We start from the raw sequence: 19,039 nt of genomic DNA, 5'->3' as shown, positions 1-19,039 counted from the left end.
CGCGTCCCAGCTGAGGATCGCACCAGGTCTCCCTTCCAGCCCGGGGTCCCACCTACTCACTGCGGGTGGGGATTAACCCTTCTCCGGAGCAGATCCCCTTCACTCCGCCCAGCCTGCCTTCGACGCATGCGTCCTGGGACCTGCAGACTTAAAAGGCAGCACAGTCAGCTCCTGGCTGGTAATTGACTGGGCGCAAATCAGCGCGCGGTGGCCGGAGCGGAGCGGAGCGGAGCGGAGGAGCAGAGACGCGCAGGTGGTGGCGCCCCTGCTCCAGGTAGTACCAGATCAGCACGTGCGCCGGGCTTTCTGCGACTCCTGCCCGGTCCGGAAGCCTTCCCTCCCGTGTGAAGTGATGCGTCTTCTGCGCAAGGGGAGCTCCTTGGCTGGGAAAAGGCTTCCTAGGGATGCTCAGTGGCGTAGCCAGAGGGGGAGCAAAGCACTAAGTTTTGCAGGGAGGCGCACCGCAGCAGCGTGCAAGGGACCCCTCCTCTTCGGAGCTATTCCAGGCCGGGGGAACAAGCCTCTCCCACGCCTGGAATGGCTCCGAGGGAGCCCCTTGCACGCGGTGAGGCTCCCTGCAAAACTTAGTGCTCTGCCCCCCTCTGGCTACGCCACCAAAGAGAAGAACGACAACCACGGAGGATTTATTAGAAAATATGCAGGTATTTCGCGGGTGGGATAAATTAAGGCTGCCATCCTATCCACACTTACTGGAGAGTAAGCCCCGTCGACTTTAGTGGGACTTACTTCTGAGTAGACGTGCATAGGATTGGGCTCTAAAACGCCACCAGCCTCTCCGCTGGTGCAGAGGGTTCAGCCTTCATGACGCGTGGAGACGGTTGACCTTCAGGGCAGCCAAGCAGGGGACTCCTCGGTGCTTTGTCCCCCTCTAGCTACGCCACTGGCTGTACTTTGCAAAGGGTGGTGGAGGGGAGGTGGCGCTCGAAACAAGCGCGGATTCTCTCCCCATTCCTGCTCTTGGCCGGTCCTACGCGGACCTCTGGGCTGCGTGCAAGGGATCGGCTGGAGGCGAGTGCTCCTCGGGGTGGCTGGCTGCTGTGGGGTCGGCTGGAGGGGAGGGCATGCAGCCCTTTGGGCTCGGTCTGTGAGCAGGACGCTCCTGCGGGCGGCTGCTCTGCAGAGACCCGATCTTGCCTCACCATCCTCGGTCCCTCTTGGAAAATCTCTCCTGTCTCCGTTCTCGCCTCCGGAAAGGGGGAGGAATGAGTCACGCGTTGGATCGCGGGTGTTTGTTTTGGTGGCGATCCTCCCTGGTGGCCAACCTGGACGAGACTCCTCCTCCCTTGGCTGCTGGCCGCCTGAACCTGGAGCACCAGGGGTGGGGATGTCGCGGGTGTATGGCTGCCCCTGGGCTGCCGGCTCCTCTATAGGCACCAGTCTATCTGCTGGCCGAGGAAATCGTAGCTCCCCCCCCCCCCTTTGAGAGCAAAGCATCTAGTGAACCTCTCCAGCCTTCAGCTCCTCTTCGATTGAGGCCTCCACCCTTTCCTGGGAGGAAGCCCTATTGACTATGATGGGGACTTACTTCTGAGTAGACAGGCATAGGATTGGGCTCTGAGTCTGCTCGGCTAAACAAGAAGGCAGGCTTCGGAATGAATGGTGTAGAACAGAGATCAGTGGCTGAAGCTTGTCAGCTGGTGACAAACAGAGAAAGTTTATTCTGATGTGGTTCTGATTCCTGTTGCTGGCTGTCCTATAGAATGCAAACTGCAGGCTTGGTTAGAAGTCGTTTCTGTCTGTCAAGGGAGAGACTGCTGCAGACAGAGCCTTTATCTCTTTTGGCACTCTTTTCTCCCTGGTGTATAATTCCGTGCTGCTGCTGTTACTCTTTCTGGAAGAGGCCAGGGAATGAGAAAGTCAATCACAGGTTACAAGGCATGGTGGGTATGTGCAACCTCCTGATTTTAGAAGTAGGCTGCCTCAGAAGACCAGATGCAATGAAGGACACCAGGATACAGGTCTCTGGTTGTCTTGTGTGCCCCCAACGCATCTGGTGGGCCACTGAGATACAGCAAGCTGAACTCGTAGATGGGCCTTTGTCCTGATCCAGCAGGGCTACCTCAGAATGCCAGATGCAAGGGAGGGCACCAGGATGCAGGTCTCTGGTTGTCTTGTGTGCCTCCAAGGCATCTGGTGGGATTTTGTCTTGTGTCACTGTGAGATACAGGAAGCTGGACTAGATGGGCCTTTGGCCTGATCCAGAGGGGCTCTTATGTGATTTTTAAAGTGAAATTGCATCACTTATTTCTTTAGGGTTGTGTTGCATGACCAAAGTTTGTCACTTCATTTTTTTAAAAAGCTTAATTTTATTACAGTACTTATATACCACTTTTCTCAATAGACTCAAGGTGGTTTACATAGGTAAGCTGAAATTTTGCCTGCAAAATCTCTATGGGACTTGATCATGTCAAATGCAGGTCACCTCAGACAATCTGTGTTTGGAAAGAAGTAGTCTTGAACCCCCCCCCCCCACACACACACACTCTGCCACAAGTTGCATTCTTAGTGCATTTTTGGCATGTGGACACAGCAAAACTTCGCTGCATGTTTAGGAAACTGGGCATGTTTGACCAGTTGCCTGTCCCTTGCCTGTCCCTAATAGAGGCACACTTATAAAAGTTTTCCTGTTGGAAATGAAACTCCACTGAGGATTTCATAATATGCACAATCAGCATGCAACACAGATTGCTCAACTCATCCTGCTGTTAAGACATTCAAAACCTATCTTTTCAAACTCCGCCTAGGCCATGAGACAGCTTTCTTTCTTTTTGGTGTTAGGAGGTTGTATCTGACTTATTTCTTTAGGGTTGTGTTGCTTGACCAAATTTTGTCATTTCATTTTTTTAAAAAGCTTTATTTTATTACAGTATTTATATATCACTTTTCTCAATAAACTCAAGGTGGTTTACATACGTTGGCTGAGATTTTGCCTGCAAAATCTCTATGGGACTTGATCATGTCAAATGCAGGTCACCCCAGACAATCCGTGTTTGGAAAGAAGTAGTCTTGAACCCCCACCCCTGCCACAAGTTGCATTCTTAGTGCATTTTCGGCATGTGGATGTTGTATCAAGTCAGTTTTGTACCAGATTACCACAGACTGAATGAATGTGCAAGCTTGTGAGTTTCACTTTGATTGCTGAAGAGGCCTGTGTAAATTAAAAGCTTTTAAATGCCCATATCAGCCCATATCAAATGCCCATATCAGCAAAATCCAAAAAGCTAATCCAATAAAAGCTATTGCTTTCCATTTTCTTATATTTCTGGCTTTTTGAAGCCTCAGTAATGGAGTCTAAGTAGCACTAAGCCTTTATGGCAGGGGAGGATATAACCCCACTGTTATCAAAGGGATTATCTGAGATATGGAGCACCTACTAATGCAAACACATAGTAGTTTAGTGCACTGATAATGGAAGGTGCAGATATTTGAGTAATGAGTAGGCTCTGTGCTTTCAGATATGTTGGTGCAGCAGCCTGCTGGCTGATGTTCTATCTAGACTGCCTCATTTAAGCCATTTCTGCCCAACGTTGCATATATGCAACAGGGATCCAAATATGTACACTTGTACAGGCAAAAATGGGTTAAATTACCTTCTTTCCAGCTCTTCTGTGTGTGCATTCTTCTTTCCTTATGCATGATGGATAGAAATTCTTAATCTCAGTAGGCTGAATGACGATGACTGTTTCTTGGTTACTAACATACTCCAAGGAACAAGCACAGTATACAGATTGCTAACATGGAAATTCTGGAGTGCCACATCAGCACCCTTTGGTGTGACTTGATGTTCTACATGGCATTGGTGTACTTTTTCCATGTGTGATTCTCTTTTCTACCCTCCCCCCCAATAGAGTGCTTCTGGAACGACTAGTGATTTTAATTTCAGTTCTGTGATTATATGACAGGTTTCCTATTCAGAGCTGTGTATACAGTATGTGTAATGTGTTCGAGGAACGAATGCATGCAAAATGTGATCAAAAAGAGATCACACACTGCTATGAAGTAGAGATAAAGAATTATTGGGCGGAAGAAGAGAGTGGAATATGGATGTCTGTTGACATATAAAGAGGACTGTGTAAATGCTTTTCCTTTCCTTCCCAGCTGTTGCATCCCTACGTATTCATGTGGGGTTGCAATGTCCAAGCTGCCCCTAATTGCACAGTGTAAAACATTCCTTTAAGGGCGCAATCCTAACCCCTTATGGCAGTGCTTTCCAGCACTGGCATAGTGGTGCCAATGGGACGTGTGCTGCATCCTGCAGTTGGGTGTCATTCATGGAGTCCTCCTCAAAGTAAGGAAATGTTTGTTCCTTTGCCTCAGAGCTGCACTGCCCTTATGTCTGTCCTGGAGAGCACGGACATAAGGGATTAGGATTGCGCGCTAGAACTGTATGATTGGGGACAGTTCAGTTTGCCCTCCCTGTAACAGTGCTGTGCATTGCAGAATGGGAGAAGTTGCCGCATGCAGTTCTCATTTGTTTATCAGCAAACATTGTCTGAACCAGACCTATGTTTGAGGCTGATAAGTGTCTCCAAAGAAAGTGACTTTAATAGCACGTTAGTTAAGATACTCTAGCACCATGCTTTCAGCCAGTGGTACAAGTACTACTGTAGAATAAGTACCACTGGTGGTACTTCACAGTTTTATGGGTTGTACTTGGCCCTGCTGCCACAGGGACTACATGACACTCCTCTCCCTGGTCTGACCCAGCAGAAGTGAGGCAACAGTGCACCAGTTAGAATGTTTGACTGTGTGGCAGGTTGGCCTCTCAAAAGAAGTACAGGCTGGACAAGAGGTATGCCAAACAGAGGAGGAATCCAGAGGCAGCAGCAACTGGAAAAACCTCTTTATTGCTGTTGGGACAGCTGTGGGGCTGGCCCCTCATTTCTGCTTGCAGCAGCTGTCTCTGGTGGCAGTAGTACTTAGAAGTGCTTCCTGTAAAGGTGGAACTTGAAAATGTAGGAAGACTGAAACAGGGCAAGGTGGATATACACTCCACCTTAGTTAGTGTTAGTGTTGGACTAAAGATCCTTTCAGATGCTAGTTTTCTATACTAGCCATACCTACTGTGCCAGCTTACAGTAGGAGGTGGACAAATGGGAATATGCTAGCTAGCCATACAACCACTACCCCCACAATATGTTCCCTGGCAGATATCCCTACATTCAGTGCTTGTCTTCAAGCAGCATGGCCACGAAATGTTTTGACACAGGGGGCATGACTAACTGACATGGTCTTGTTCCCCTCGCTGTGATCCTCCATGGAGGAGTCATGCCTATAGAGAACTTGACAGATGTTAGGTTTGAGTTGCACTGATACATTTTGGATGCATGTGCTCTTTAGCATGGCTATCCGTACCCTAACAATCTAGCATCCAGAAAGTAGGTTGGCCACTAGCACAAGAAAGAATGAGTGCTTGAAAAATTATATTACTACAGTGGTTCTGGTTTAATCATGGCCTTCTTCCTAGTAGGAGTGGACCTCAACAGGTGGGAAACCCTGGCCTCTGAGCGGCCCGCTTGGAGGCAGGCTGTGCAGCATGGCCTCTCCCAGTTTGAAGAGACACTTGGCCAACAGTCTGAGGCTAAGAGGCAAAGAAGGAAGGCCCATAGCCAGGGAGACAGACCAGGGACAGACTGCACTTGCTCCCAGTGTGGAAGGGATTGTCACTCCCGAATTGGCCTTTTCAGCCACACTAGGCGCTGTTCCAGAACCACCTTTCAGAGCGCGATACCATAGTCTTTCGAGACTGAAGGTTGCCAACATAGTCTTCCTAGTCATACACAGCGTAGTAGTTGACGTAACCCAATCACGTTGATCAGACATCAAAAGCTATGCTGGGTCATGCAAGAAGTCCATCTAAACCAGCATCATGCTTCCTACTCTGGGGAACCCACAAGTGGGGCACGAAGGCAGAGCCTTTCCTATATGGTTGCCCCATTAACTTGTCTTCTAACTCTTAACATAGAGCTTCTGTATATCTGTAGTCAAATTAATGGAAGATGGGTTTAATGCCCTTGAAAGCTGTCCAATCTGTTATAGGTCATCTTGCTCCAAATTGTAATAGATAACAACAGAGAGTGGTTTTCAACCCAATCCTATGCATGGCTACTCAGAAGTAAGTCCCATTATAGTCAATGAGGCTTATCCCTAGGTAACTGTGCATAGAACTGCTGTCTAAATGATATGCCCATGAAACTAGAGATCAAAGTTTGCAGCTGTTTAGAATTTGTCTGCAAAAGTAGCAGTCCTTCCTACAGTTCTGGAGTGGCAGTTCTATGCTCTTAAGCAGACATATTTTAGAAAGCAGAACAGTAGCTTTGACTTTACAGTCTTAAAAGTACTTCTCATTCAATGACACAGGCAGAAGGGCTAAGCTGCCTTATCTCTTTGGGACATAAATACATTTATTAAGGCAAAGATAGATGGCAAAGAGTCTTGGAAGGCATTCTGGGTAATAAACTACATTGTACAAGCAAGGGCCAGGAATCTGTAAAGCTATTATGATGCTCTGATTAGCACAAGATTTCATCAGAACCTTGAAAGTCTTGGTTTCCATTTAAAATTAAGAACAAGTTTCATGCTATCATGCTTTGACATTTTTATATAAACAGCAGTATAAATATTCTAAACTAAATAAATGCTTGTTGGCATTTAACAAACAAGAAGGGGCAGTATTGCTGCCAATGATTCAAGATCAGGATCTAATGCCTTCTCTCTTCACTGCTCCCTCTATCTGATAGGCTCCATTTTCCCCTGTAGCAGTGACTTGGGTAGTGAGTCATGTCCCCCTACCATTTACCCAGTCTTGTTTCCTGCCAAACATCTATCTCGACAAGATTCTAGAAAGATCTTGCTTCCAAAGTCAAACTATAGAATTTTGTACAGCTATCTTGTGTGAACAGTTGCCATTTATCGCATTTGAAGTTTTCTCGTTGCTACTTTCAGGTCCTTAATCTGGCATACCAGATTGCAGGTGTTTGTACAAGGGCTCCATAAAGATTGATTGATAAAGATTGATTGATCCATAAAGTTTGATTGAATTGATTTTTCATTTGTGAAACTGAGTGGTGCCTGCAGCACATCTAAAACTTTGGCAAGAAGCTATCTTTGAAAACATTCCTGGCTCAAATGCCATCTGAGAATCTTTTTTCAGTAGGGGAATGGCTTTGGAGCAGAGATGATGCTGGTCTCTGCTTTGGTGGTGTGGTCATTACCAAAATTTCTTATATGCAAACATATTGAAGTTTGTCTTCCCTGCCCCCCCCCCCACTGCTGTGTTGGAGCCCAATTCTATGTCTGTCTACTCAAAAGTAAGTCCAATTATAGTTAATGGAACTTACTCTCAGAAGTGTGGATAGGATTGCAACCTTAATGTTCCAGTTAACAATACAGCCTTCTGTGTGGCGTAGCTTTTGACTCCTGCTCTTATGCAAATACCAGAATTCAGGTTTCCTAACTAAATTTCTAATTTGTAAGATGAAGAGATTACCAAAGGGTTGAGAGGCTTAATTTCCTTCCTTGATGGTATCTTTCTTAGGTACCACTGTGATCAACAGGGGCTGAGTTTAGAATGTCTCTGCTTTTGCTGTTACTATTGCATTAATTTTGCTGGCTGGAGTCTAATCACAAAGTTACTACTTGGATCAAAAAGGCATTTCTCCACAAGTGTTTAAACTGAAGTAAGTTTTAAAAAGTTCCACAAATGTTCATTATTTAAAATGACGTGTCCTGTCAAGACCACCTTGACTTGTGACTCACTTTGGGGTTTTTTATATGGTATTTTCAGGGACAGCTTTGTACACTGTTTCTATTTTTCCTGGCTGTACTGCCTCATTGACAATAGTTTTTCTACTTCTTTTCCCCGGGTCAAGGTCTACTTTGGTCAAGGTCTAATCAGCTGTGATTAGATTTCTAGATGGATCCAGAACAGGGTATGCTCAATAAGGAAGCAAAGAATGAGTGTCTCTGATCAGTCAAGGAAAGCCCTGACTTTGAGTTGACTGCATAATTAAAAAGGAAGTGAAAAGTTGTTCCCCTGCTGCTGGGATCTAAAGTAGAATGAGAATTATTATGCAGCTTGCAGGGAAAACATGTAGACAGGGTGGCTGTGAGACACCAGGATTGTCCCATCCACGAGACTGACTGAGGTGGTCATTCCAGGCAGTGGGTGTCCACTTCTTCCTCTTCCTTCCTGAATTTGAAAAAGGAAGAGAGGAAATGAGCGTGAGAGGAACTGTGAAGGAGTGGAGAGGTGGAATAAAATGGTAGTGTCCTGCGCTCACCGTTCTTGTATCTGTTCTATTCCTCTCTCAAGGAAGTAGAAAGATCAGGCAAGACCAGTCAAGCAAGTGGAAAGATCAGGCAAGGCAAATAGGTGGACAGAAATGGGCACTCCCACCAATCTGCTGCCTGAGACGACAGCTTCGGTTGGCCTTATAGCTAGGTTGGCCCTACCTCTGGATCCAGGGAACAGGAGGAGGGGCAGTGGAGGTGGCAGCTGCAAAGCTGCCAGGTAAGAGGATGCAGCATTTTGTGCTGTATCAGGCACTGTGAGATCATGGGCCAATCATGCAAGATGCTGTGTAGGGATCATAGCCCAGTGACACACACTTTCATTATACCAGGCTCCAATCAGATGTCTAGCATTTCCAGCATTGTGTTGAGAGACTCCAGAGTGACAAGGCTGTGAAATCTTAGCATCTTGGTTGTGAGCGCAATTCCTGGCTTTCAGAAATTTGCATGCCCTGCTAGTTTCTAGGAGATCCCTTGAACTTGTGGCACCTTTGTGCTTTTTTCATATCCAAATACAAGTCAGTTGGTGTTTGAAAATATTTATTTTAAGATTTTGCTAGTCTGAATATGAGAGAAGACAGACCCTGGGAAAATAAGAAGCTAAATAGAAGGAACACAGCTTAAATAGCACTTTTTGTTTTGGTTGGGGCAGCAAACTTTGTACTGGAATATGTTCTACAGGAAGCAAGTGCCAGGGCTGCAAGCAGTTGATGAAAACATCTCTTAATGCCCATGCATTGGCTGCGTTCTGGTCATAAGAGTCAAGACAAGATAAAGCATTGAGCCGAAGTTTCGTCCATGAAATGACATTGACCTTTCCTGCTCTGGAAATCATTTTGGTTCAAGCTGTGTGTTATGTATGCAAGTTATGCAGGATTGAAATCCTGCATAACCGATTGGCCCAGTCCTATGGCTGGCCAATCTGGTGGTGAATCAAAACCCTACTGTCTGATTAGCACTCAAGTTTAGTGTTTCAACAGCGCCAGTCATGGAGTATCTGGGTGGAGCTAAGGGGTATAAAGCCAGGGGTGTTTGACTTGTGTTTTCATTGCCATGTTCTGTTCTAATGATGAAATAAATGTGTTGAGCTGTTATCTCTATGCCTTCCTTATTCACATGGACTCACTATTTAACACTGTGTGTATTCCAAATACCCTACTCTGGGTCTGAGTTTAACAAACCAAGGGGTTAATCATGCTGGTTTCACTGAAGCCTTTTGAATGAAGAGCACTGATGAATTGTGTTGTGTGTGGTCAGTGGCTTAGGAAACTGTCCTGAAGTCCCTACATATTGTACAGAGGGTTGTAGCAAAACCAGGAATGTGATATAACAACTTTTAAAAACAGAATCTTAAAATACTGGCCATTCTTTTACAATGCTATCTTAAGCATGTCTACTCGGAAGTCCAGCTGAGTTCATTGGGGCTTACTCTCCAATAAGCATGTATAGGATTGCTGCTTTAGGTGCCTACATTTGAAGTTTGTCACAATATGTAGGGCTCACTCATGGGAACCTGAGTATGGCTTGTCTCATCCTGCCATTCTATAGCAAGGTCTTCCATATCAGTGCTGCTGTTAGCAGGAGAATACATATTATCAGATTTGTGCATCTTGGATTTTAACCCTTTTTTTGGGGGGGGGGGAACAACCTGGGTCTTTGAGTTGGTTGTAAATGCCCAAGTGAATTCAGCTCAGTGGCAGCCCTGACTTCTGTGATGCGGATAATCTGATCTCTTAAAAATGTAGTTGCTCTCTGTGTTTGCAGACTAAGGACTGGATGCAGCCAAGTCCTAGAGCCCTAATTCTGCATATGCCATGGAGTTATATCAAACTGGCAGAGACCAGTGTACCTGTATTCCGGTGGATTGGAAATTTCCTTTTCTTGCAGCCACCCTTCTTGGCCCTCAATCTTCTTTGCTGTTCCCCTGAAAACAGCTTTCAAGTCTTGATTTAATGTTCCTGGCTCGCCCACAAAGATGCTAGCATATTGGTACCCGGTGGCATTGGCAGGTTGCACTATGTGTTGGCACTAGGAGTATTCCGTCTTGTTAGCTGGGTTTTTAGTGCCTAAGTTTTGAAATTCCCTCTCTCTAATGGAGGGCCAAGGACTGCAGGATATGTGCTGAGAACACACAAGTTCTGAGTTACAGATAGGTATGTGGGCAGTGGGGAACAATTTTTTCATACATCATTTTGTGCGAGCTACTTGTCTGAAGCAGGGTTTTCTATGAGGAATGTGAACAATTGCTATTCATATTATGAGGCACTTAAAAAGATTAGCTAGCTCCCTGAGGACTAGCTGTGCCCCCTAAGAAGATGATGGTGTCCCTCTTCATCTTTTCTGTTTGTTTCTATCAACAATGTCTTTGTCCCTTTTCTCAACTGATACTAAGCTAGCCTAGGGGATGCACTAGTGTCTGCCAAGCTCCAGTAATGCTTTATCCCTCTGCTAATTGGGTAGCTGCAATGTTTCACGTAGGAGCTCTGGTCAAAAGCTACCTTAGAGCTGCTTCACATGTGCTTGATTTCTCACTGCCCCGTTGCTGAACACTTTGTTACTAGTAGTGGCATGTATAAACTGAGGCCACATTCTTATCCACACTGACCTGGAAGTAAGCTCCATTGACTACAGTGGGATGTACTTCTGAGCACATATGCATAGGATTGGGCTGTGACTCCTCTGAAAAGAGTTGTGTTCTGGAGTGATATTGGAACAACCCATAATAACAAACATTTTGCACAATGCTCTCTTTGTACGTATTACTTTGATGTTGTCCTTCCACAAACCCTTACGATTGGCTGGAGAAGCCTGGGGAGGGGGGTGTTTCTTAGCAATCAAGCTTTCCAATCTCATGGCTCCATTGTTACTTGGAAGGAGGGAGCCTCATTGAACAACTGGCGCAAATGGGACTACTTCTGAGTAGAGCAACAAAGGATTGGGTTGTCCTGGTAAGCCTCATAGCTGCTGCGCATGACCCTCCTCCCTCTTGCCACTTCTGTCCCTGCTTTCACACAGTCCGTCCCATCCCCTCCTGCTTTGTTTGTAGATGGGATGGGGACATCAAGGGAGTGTTTAAAGAGGACTCCGACACACACATACCCTGGCAGCAGCCCTGTTTTTTTCCATGGCTGGAATTTTTAAAGGGAACAACTCAAAACGAGTCCTTGTGAGTCGCAAAAAAGGTTCAGGCAACTCGAAAAATGCTCTCATTATGACTTATTTTCAAAACGAGTTGCAGGGAGGTGGAGACTTGTGGCTCAACTCAAGCTGCACTGGATTTGCCCATCTCTGGTAAGAACTCTAGGCAGAGGTGGGAATCAAACTAAGGAAGTCCTAATTCATGGTTCAGTTTCTTAGTCACTGCACTATACCAGCTCTAAGATTTTCTGAGAGTGGAACATAATTTGAACACCCCCCCCCTCCAATATTTAGCCTTTTGAGGACTGACAGATATAATTGTGTGTACTTCAGGGCTTTGCATACCTTTCACAGTTAACTACCAGTTTCTGGTTCTGTATGCATAGCTTAATCAAAAGATTTGAACTTTCTTTTTCTTAATCAACATGGCACTGGAAAATTCTATCTTGTACAATCCTGAGTGTTTTACTTTCCCCTTTTCAGCCAAAACCGACTTTCAAAACAGTTTACAATAATAAATATCTTTTGCAAAGATGCAACATAAGAAGTAAGGATACAGGGTTGAGTATGCGGTGGTGGTGGTATGTGTAGGTAAGGTTCCACCTTTGTGGGCAACTGGGAAATACACAATGCTGGGATGAAAAGGGACATCCTCTATATGTCCTCTTACATTTAGCAGGGGGAGAACACCACTTTGAAAGTTAGCAGGGGACATTGTCATTCACAGAGGTGTGTGCCTGTGTCCGGGTTCTTCTTTACAGATTGTATCTGCACTGATTGAAATGTGTGAATACCTTATACCTGGGTACGTCTGGCTAAATGGCAATTAGCTGGTGGCTGGGTACAGTTAATGCACGAATAACTCTTTAGAGATGGTGTCTCCACATCTTTTTGTATGCTTTCTGGTGCCGACAGGTGCAGAGGTGATGCAGCCAAAAGTGTAGTTGCCTGCAAAATGACCATTGGTGAAAAACATTAGGTGCTTTATAAATAATGAAGCTGCTTTCTAAAATTGGTGCACTGGCATGACTATTCATGAAAGCAGTTCCCGAAAGCAGGTGTAATTGGGAATCATTGGTTACTCAGTTACCCTTTTGCTTCACCTATGTTCTCCCATGAACTTTGATTTGGTAAACACAACCATCTGTGGACACTGGGAGTCATAAGTGCTCCCTGCAGTGCCCAGAAAAAGATTCCTCAGAGTTCCTCAAAGACACTGCAAACAGCTATTTTGTTTCCTCTTGTCAACCATGCTGTGTATTAAGAAGCAGATAAGATCAGTTCATACAGCAGTGTGAACTCATATGCTACTGCTGAATATAGCTCTGAGGATTTTGCAGAGAGTCATTGTAATTCAAAAGCTTTGTCTTTTTGGTTGATCCTAATAAAGGTATTGCTAGATGCTGGCTTTTGGACTCGTTCTACCAGGTGTGAACCACTTGGCACCCTTTAATTGGTTATTTCAGTTCTGCGATGAGGCTAAATTAATAACAGTATTTATATACGGAAAGTTCACAAAGTGGTTTACAGAGAAAATCAAATACCTAACAGCTCCCTGTTCCAAAAGGGCTCACAATCTAAAAAGATGCAAAAGAACACCAGCAAGCAGCCAGTAGAAAAGACAGTGCTGGGGTGAGGAGGACCAGTTACTCTCTCCCTGCTAAATAAAAGAAGAGCACCCAGTTAAAAAGTGCCTTTTACCCAGTTAGCAGGGGTCCTAAGTTGCTGCATTCAGAAAAAGCCATCCTTGAACTTTCCATTCTGCACTGCAGCCTCTTAGCTTTCTAGCTGACCTGCTCAGAAACCTGTGCTGGGCAGCTGGTTCTGTTGCTTGTCACCTCAGCAGGCTGTGTGCCCCAATTTCTGGGCAGGATATTTTTGTATCCTGCAAACAAGGCAACCCTGGCTACCTTTCCTAGTTAACCATTCTTTGCTGCACTTTGTAGAATGATCTAACTGAAATGAGTCCAAGTGCCAGGCTTGGGCCATTCAGGCTTTTGCAAAAGTACTTGATTTCCAAGCCATGCCATCTTCCTTTTTTTTTTTTTTTTTTTTTGCATTTATGAAAAAGAAACCTGCTGGCAAAGGTCAACCTGTGTATAAAGACAGATGTTGGCATCAAACTTCTCTGTCAGAGATATAAATAGCTGGAATTGCAGACCAGAAAATTGCCATGGGGGAAAAATGCATTAGCTACCATGTGATTACAAAAGGGCCCATTAGTGCTGAGCATGTCCAGGATTCAAAGTGTAGCCTCCAACAAAGAGCACAAGGTCATGCTCTTAACTTCAATGAAAAAGGTCGCAGAACTTGGAGCTTTCTGTCATAATCTCTTCAAAGCTCCTTAGGGCTGAGACTTTAATAGTGCAGTGTTTTCCCCTCCGTCTTGCTCTTTGGTATTGTCTGCATGATGAAGTTTTCTGTTGGTATTTAAAAAAAACAACCAACCCCTATGTAGTAGCCTGTTCTTCCTATCCAAAGCGCTTCATTAAACTCAATTTTTGTCCAGTTAATGGTGGAATTGACCAGGGGGCTGGCTGTGGTTTGCTCAAGTTGGTTATCTTCTTCAGGCGTCACTCCTGGCTCCAAGCATTCTGTCTTTCTGTTGTTACTGATCCTGGACTCCTTGTAGTAGCAGCCAGTCATTTCTCCACCAGCCGTCACGTGCAGAATTTCAATGGTCCTTCTGCACTACAGTAGAGAGAGCTTGGTTTTTGAGATACAGTAGGGCAGTGGTTTCCAAACTTTTGACTGGTGACTCCCTTAACCTACTGGATCATTAGCTGTGGCTCCCCATTAGGGCGACACTTGCATAAATTGTATTGGGCAGCAGGTTTTTCATGAGGATTCTACGGCTCCCCTGGCTGGTTTCAGCTACTTTCCAGTGAGCCACAGCTCACAGTTTGGGAACCACTGCAGTTTGGGAACCTGATGCTCCCCTCCCTGTTCCTTAATGCTCCTATTCTTGTATTCTGGGCATGTACCTCTCCACAAAAATGGTCTAGCAGCACTAACAATTGTCCACAAGTGTAGTTTTGTGCTTCTGTATAGCCGTTCTCAATATTTAATGGCTTTTTCTCATTTAATGAATGTGACCATTTCAGTCCAAGGAAAACGTTTCATTTATTTAGTTTAAAAACATCTTTGCTTTTATCCCTTAAATCAGTGGTTCCCAAAATGTGGGTTGGGACCCACCAGAGGGTAATGACCTAACTTTTAATGGGTCAAGAAACTGACAAGCTGATAGCTAACAAGGAAAATTAATTGAGCCCTATGGAAACCAAAATAGAGCAGCATGTGTGCAATTGCTCATGAGTAGGTGACCAGGCGTCAGTCCACTTCAAAGGGAAGCAGGGGGGAATTCAATGCCACAACAATGGCCCCAGCCTGGGTCCCGGCGAACTCTTGAGTTGGAAGTCTTTCCTCCCCCCTCCCCCCCACAAGCTGTTAAAGAAAGTGTATTGAGTCCTATGGAAAGCAGCAAAACTGAGCCACACATGTTGTGTGCATTTACTCATGAGTTGGAGAGCATCCCTTGCTTCTTATTGGCCAGGCAAAGAGGAATGCAAGGTCACCAGAACAGTCTCGCTCTGGTGAACTTGGAACTCGACACACACTCCAGAAGGCTGTTCCCCTCCTTTAGTAAGAAGCATAAAAACAGGCTTGAGTGGCTAGTAAAGAGAACCTTTTTCTGTTCGTAAAGCTGGGTGGTTCCTGAGACCACTTTTAAAAAGTGGGTCCTGGAGCTGAAATGTTTGGGAGCCACTGCTCTAAACAGAGGTGACCAAGGAGGTTTGCACATGAGCAAAATAATGCAATATGAAATCTCAAAATGGCTCCATTTTGCCCCCCTGCCAGGAATGGCTCCAAAAGGAGGGGCCGCTCACCCACCTCCCTGCCACGCTGAGCGCTCCGCCCCCTCCAGCTATGCCACTGTCAACACATGTGATGCTCACTCGTGTTCATACAATGGGTTTCTGCAGTGGCAATGATGGCTGTTGGCAGACTCCACATGAGAGGAGCCCTGGGCCTCTTGGGGGGGGGCCCTGCTTGGCTCCCTGTCAAGTTGACCCTCCCACTACTGCTACTATGCTTGCACACAGCTCTTCCCCCTGACCCATTTACGAGCTGGCCTGCTCCTTAGACCTAAGGCAATCTGTACTTGCTGCTTCATTCAAACTGACCTTGTACACAAGGAGGGAGAATGGAGGCAGCAGCTGCGGGTGAGAAAAGACATGACCTTGAAGATCAGACTTTAGAAAACACCCTCTCAGCCATGGTTTGAAGTGCACTAGTAAACTCGGGCAAATTGTGTTGCTTGCTTTAACCTATGTTTTGGAGCTCTTATATGTACCCTGCACTTGCCTGATCTTGTCTGATCTCAGAAGCTAAACAGGGTCAGGCCTGGTTAGTACTTGGATGGGAGACCACCTGGGAATACCAGGTGCTGTAGGCTTATACCATAGTCTTTCGAGACTGAAGGTTGCCAACCAGGTGTAATTACATATATGCCATTCTGCTGTCTGATTCAGATTTGAAATTTTTGGTAGATACATACTTCGAGTGGATTGTTTAGAAGGGGTGTGTGTGTTTTGGGGGGCTGATCTTTTAGCAAGGTTACATTACTTATCAGAAAGGGGTCTCTGAGAACTTGTCTGAGAGAACTCTTGAGGTTATTTACAGTTATAAGTAATATACAGTGCTTTTTTGTAAAAAAAAATGTGCAGGAACTCACAACTTGTTAATCTTTTATTTATTTATTTATTTATTTAATTTATTTATAAACCATTTTTTATCAGAGAAATAAGTAATAAGATACAACTAGACGTAGTCAATAACTACACACACACACACACACACACGTCCATCCCGTGTGAGCTCCCTGATAGCAAAAGCACTCCTGCCACAGCTGGAGTGAAACATCCCATTTTTTTTAGGTGGGGAGGTGCTCCATATAGGAAACTTGAGCCCAGTTGGTGACCATCAGCGCCTCAAGTATTAGTTCCAAACACTTTGAGCCTAAGAGCTCTTATGGCTCAATTGCTAAAGTGCTGGTCTGTGGAGCCAGAGGCTAATGGTTCAAATCCCTATGTGGAATAGTTTTTGTTTTTTAAGGTGGGGAGGTGCTCCATGGCTGCAAAATAAAAAGGTTGGTTGCCAGTTGCCAAAAGGGGGGCCAGTTGAGGCTGCAAAACTCAAAGTTCAGTTCCAAGCCTGCCTGGGACTGAACTTTGAGGAGTTTTGCAGCCTCAACTGGCCCCCCTTTTGGCAACTGGCAACCAACCTTTATATTTTGCAGCTGTGGAGCACCTCCCCACCTAAAAAAAATTTTTTTTATTTCTCATAGGGATTTGAACCCCTACAGACCAGCACTTTAGCAATTGAGCCATAAGAGCTCTTAGGCCCAAAGTGTTTGGAACTAATACTTGAGGCGCTGATGGCCACCAGCTGGGCTCAAGACCTTATATATTAGTTCTGAACACTTTAACTGTAGGCTTTCCTATAGCCCAATGGAGAGAGTGCTGGGCTGTGGAGCACAAGGTTGGAGGTTCGAATCCTTTCCTAGCCAGCAGTGCAGGGTGGGGGTGGCACAGGGAGGGAAAAAAAGGTGCCGGAGCGCCGTTTCGGTGGGTTCCATTACAAAAAAAGCCCAGGTAATATAGCTTCTGACCACGGATGTTCCATGTAGCACAATATCTAATTACTTGCAATTAATATTAAGGTTAAAATGGTTCAAAGACAGCAGCATGTCCCATTTTGTTTTTCCCCCATGATCAGATTGTTCAGTTGTGATTTCTTGTTCCAAAATAATTTAACTGTAAATATCTTTTTTTATATAACAAGAAGCAAAACAAACAGAAGTGAAATCCATTCCAATCTTTTTTGTATAAAATACACAAAAACAAACCACTTCCAAGTACTCCCTTATGTCATCCTGAATGTACCTGCCAAATTATATAATGTGTGTTACAAAAGAGAATAATGGGAACAAGGCTGCATGAACTCTTGATGATGACAATTCCAATGAAAAGCTCAGTTTCTCCAAACTTAAAAGCATGCACTCATTCCAGTGCTCTTATTGTTAATGAGTTTATTCTAAGGGTGCTATTCCAGACTCTTTCAGTCTGATCATAGATTATTTTAAACATTATGCAATGTCCATTTAGATGTCATACAAACTCTTGCTGCTGTCAACAGACTTCTTTAAAGTAGTGTTGAGATCTCTGGCATTGTCAGATATCATAAGAGTCATATTGGACAAGACTTGTTTGTAGGGAAAAGGGCTGAACAGGCAGGGTGCAGAAGGAAGTGCCAAGTGTCTCCAAAAAACTTGTAGCTGATCTCGGTTTCTGAGAGACCCTAGTGGAGAGAGAGAGAGAGAGTGTGTGTGTGTGTGTTAACCCCATGAGTAAGCTGAACCAGTAGAAAAGATCCCAGACCCCAAATTGTAACGGAAACACATCAGATGGGTTAGTGATATATGGGAGGGATAGCAAGGCACAAAATAGTACTGAGTAAATAAAAGTGAAATTGACAAAGTAATCCATATGAAATCATCAAAATATTAAATATAAATCAAGCTACATAATAGAGCAGAAGTAAAAAATATTTAAGTAAAAGCCCACCTAAACTCCTCCCACTCTGTACTTAAAGTCAAAAGCCTGCTAGATTACCTTCAGGCAGCAATCCCAAAGGCATTGATCCAGGAAGAAAAAAATCTTTTTGATTATAATGAGATTTGGCCCTGAGCAGACCTGTACTGGACTGCATTAGAAGTTTTCTAACCCAACAAGCCAGCAGTTCTCAATCTTTTTAGCCCTGTGACCCATCCACAGTGTGGAGCTCAGTAACCCAGGCATTTTGGTGGCAACTTGATGACATAATCACATCACTGCCAGAACTTCCAGGTTGCCAAGTTTTTACTTTTTTTTAAACGCGAAAGCATGTCTTCATCAATGAGAACATGATGCAACTTGGCCCAGAGGCGAGTGCTTGGAGGTCTTTGGCCCACTCCAGGCCAAGTTGCATTGTGTACTTGCTGACAAAAGCATGCCCCAGAGGCAGGCTTTTTGCTCAAAAAAAAAAAAAAAGTGAAAGCTGAAGTGAAGTGAAATAGAAAACATTCCCCTTACCAGTTCAATCCTCTCTTTTTTTTTTTTGTCCTTTTTAGTGGGGGGGGGGCTACCTTCTGGAGCATTTGTTGTGCTCCAGTTCCATCGGATCGGGATCATTCTGGTGTCCTCACATTCCCCTCTGCCTGGCCTGATCACAAGCCATGGCAGGTCTGCCTACTCATGAGTAAACACAACCGTGAGGCTTAGTTTCGCTTTCCATAGAGCTCAATACACTCGCAGCTGGGAGAGAGGGACCTCCTTCTTGGGTGTTTTTGGGGGCTGCATTCATTGGATAGGGTCCATTCTGGTGTCATTGGATTCCTCTCAGCCTGCCCTTTCCGAAGAACTATGGCATGTTTGCCTATTCATGAGTAAATACGCGATACAACTCTTTCACTTTTCATAGGGCTCCATGCATTTTTTTGGTTTCTGGTTTTTTGGCCATAACTTTGGAAGGAAATGAGCTATTTCAC

At 44.9% G+C, this 19,039-nt stretch overlaps 1 protein-coding gene across 1 annotated transcript in view; it reads left to right on the top strand.

Annotated features, from left to right (window-relative positions):
• Positions 1-222: 222 nt before the first annotated feature.
• SLC45A3 (solute carrier family 45 member 3) overlaps positions 223-19,039 on the top strand; it is a 55,644-nt gene continuing 36,827 nt past the window's right edge. The window contains exon 1 of the mRNA XM_066625425.1: positions 223-274. The gene's annotated coding sequence lies outside the window, so the exon portion shown is untranslated. The remainder of the gene's footprint in view (positions 275-19,039) is intronic.

This window comes from Tiliqua scincoides, chromosome 4 (assembly GCF_035046505.1).
Source record: "Tiliqua scincoides isolate rTilSci1 chromosome 4, rTilSci1.hap2, whole genome shotgun sequence".
Taxonomy (NCBI): domain Eukaryota; kingdom Metazoa; phylum Chordata; class Lepidosauria; order Squamata; family Scincidae; genus Tiliqua; species Tiliqua scincoides.
This window is presented reverse-complemented; position numbering and strand designations above follow the sequence as displayed.